The sequence below is a fragment of the Vanessa atalanta genome, unplaced genomic scaffold (genome assembly GCF_905147765.1).
Source record: "Vanessa atalanta unplaced genomic scaffold, ilVanAtal1.2, whole genome shotgun sequence".
Taxonomy (NCBI): domain Eukaryota; kingdom Metazoa; phylum Arthropoda; class Insecta; order Lepidoptera; family Nymphalidae; genus Vanessa; species Vanessa atalanta.
The window spans coordinates 12,501-15,000 of record NW_025919997.1 but is presented as its reverse complement, the minus strand read 5'-3'; the positions used below and the strand labels follow the sequence as shown (position 1 = coordinate 15,000).

The window sequence follows — 2,500 nt, the reverse complement described above, 5'->3', positions numbered from 1 at the left end:
ACAGCCGGCCCTCAGACAGGAGTGGTCCTGGATGTTTCTCCACGGACCGCAATGTGCGTTCGAAATGTCGATGTTCAAATGTGTCCTGCAGTTCACACTATGACGCGCAGTTAACTGCGTTCTTCATCGACCCGCGAGCCAAGTGATCCACCGTCCAGGGTAATGGTTTTTAATTTGTTTTATTTTTATAATTTCTACGATCACTCGAACGATTCTATACGCCAGTGATATGAGTTTATTTTTTTTTTATTTTTTTTTTTTTTTTCGTTTTTTTCTCTTATTTTTAGTATACAGAGAAAAATTCAAAAAATTAAAAAAAAAAAAAAAAAAAGTTAAAAAAAAAATAAAGTACAAAAAAAAAAAAAAGAAATATACATTTTATTTGAAGATGACGATGTGCGTTAACACATCGTACTTTCCTCGAAATCGACATCGAAAAATATCAGAATAGGACGCGTTACACGACTCTGGACTCTGACTCGGACACACTGCTGTGTGAGAGAGAGAGAGTGAGAATCGCGTCCTCGCATCGAAACGACACATTCCGAACGTCGATATTTGTGTTTTAGAATTTTATTATCGTTCATTATCGCACTCTTTCGAGATTGATAATTTACGTTAATGATCCTTCCGCAGGTTCCCCTACGGAAACCTTGTTACGACTTTTACTTCCTCTAAATGATCAAGTTTGGTCAACTTCCCAGCAACGCCGACGGCCGTGAAGCCACCGCGTGTCGGTCCGAAGACCTCACTAAATCATTCAATCGGTAGTAGCGACGGGCGGTGTGTACAAAGGGCAGGGACGTAATCAACGCGAGCTTATGACTCGCGCTTACTAGGAATTCCTCGTTTATGGGGGATAATTGCAAACCCCAATCCCCAGCACGAAGGAGTTTCAACGGGTTGCCCGGGCCTCTAGGCCAGGGAGAACATGCTGATTCCTTCAGTGTAGCGCGCGTGCGGCCCAGGACATCTAAGGGCATCACAGACCTGTTATTGCTCAATCTCGTGCGGCTCGAAGCCGCCGGTCCCTCTAAGAAGAATTTTAATACGCCGCCAGTGAGTTGCTCGACCGAAATCGAGCACACCTAAATGACGACGCCTATTTAGCAGGCTAGAGTCTCGTTCGTTACCGGAATTAACCAGACAAATCGCTCCACCAACTAAGAACGGCCATGCACCACCACCCACCGAATCAAGAAAGAGCTATTAATCTGTCAATCCTTCCGGTGTCCGGGCCTGGTGAGATTTCCCGTGTTGAGTCAAATTAAGCCGCAGGCTCCACTCCTGGTGGTGCCCTTCCGTCAATTCCTTTAAGTTTCAGCTTTGCAACCATACTCCCCCCGGAGTCCAAAATCTTTGGTTTCCCGGAAGCTGCCCGCCGAGCCATTGTAGTAACGTCGGCGGATCGCTAGATGACATATTTACGGTTAGAACTAGGGCGGTATCTAATCGCCTTCGAACCTCTAACTTTCGTTCTTGATTGATGAAAACACCTTTGGCAAATGCTTTCGCTGATGTTCGTCTTGCGACGATCCAAGAATTTCACCTCTAACGTCGCAATACGAATGCCCCCAGTTATCCCTATTAATCATTACCTCGGAGTTCTGAAAACCAACAAAATAGAACCGAGATCATATTCTATTATTCCATGCACGAAATATTCAAGCGGCATTTTGAGCCCGCTTTGAGCACTCTAATTTGTTCAAAGTAAAATTGTCGGCCCATCTCGACACTCACTGAAGAGCACCGCGATAGGATTTTGATATTGAACCGGCGTTTTACCGCCGGCTCACCGACGATATGCTCCGCAGACGTGTCAGTATCACCGCGGATGCGGTGCACCGACAGCGCGGCGCACAAATGCAACTACGAGCTTTTTAACCGCAACAATTTTAGTATACGCTATTGGAGCTGGAATTACCGCGGCTGCTGGCACCAGACTTGCCCTCCAATTGTTCCTCGTTAAAATATTTAAAGTGTACTCATTCCGATTACGAGGCCTCGAAAGAGTCCCGTATCGTTATTTTTCGTCACTACCTCCCCGTGCCGGGAGTGGGTAATTTGCGCGCCTGCTGCCTTCCTTGGATGTGGTAGCCGTTTCTCAGGCTCCCTCTCCGGAATCGAACCCTGATTCCCCGTTACCCGTGACAACCATGGTAGTCGCAGAAACTACCATCGAAAGTTGATAAGGCAGACATTTGAAAGATGCGTCGCCGGTACTGGACCATGCGATCGGCAAAAGTTATCCAGATTCATCAAAATTAACGACTTCGGACGAGACGCCCTCCGTCGATTGGTTTTGATCTAATAAAAGCACTCATCCCATCACTGGTCAGAGTTCTGATTGCATGTATTAGCTCTAGAATTACCACAGTTATCCAAGTAACTGAGTAAGATCTAAGGAACCAAAACTGATATATTGAGCCATTCGCGGTATCGCCTTAATACGGCTTGCACTGAGACATGCATGGCTTAATCTTTGAGACAAGCATATAAC

The 2,500-nt window shown here is 45.9% G+C and overlaps 2 non-coding genes across 2 annotated transcripts in view; both read right to left on the bottom strand.

Moving 5' to 3' along the window:
- Positions 1-5: 5 nt before the first annotated feature.
- Positions 6-162, bottom strand: LOC125076589. Its single transcript, XR_007120534.1, has one exon. It is a non-coding gene; the product is annotated as a 5.8S ribosomal RNA (ribosomal RNA).
- A 457-nt stretch (positions 163-619) lies between these two features.
- Positions 620-2,500, bottom strand: part of LOC125076592 — a 1,903-nt gene continuing 22 nt past the window's right edge. Inside the window, exon 1 of the ribosomal RNA XR_007120537.1 lies at positions 620-2,500. This exon is cut by the window's right edge and continues 22 nt beyond it. This is a non-coding gene — a ribosomal RNA (small subunit ribosomal RNA).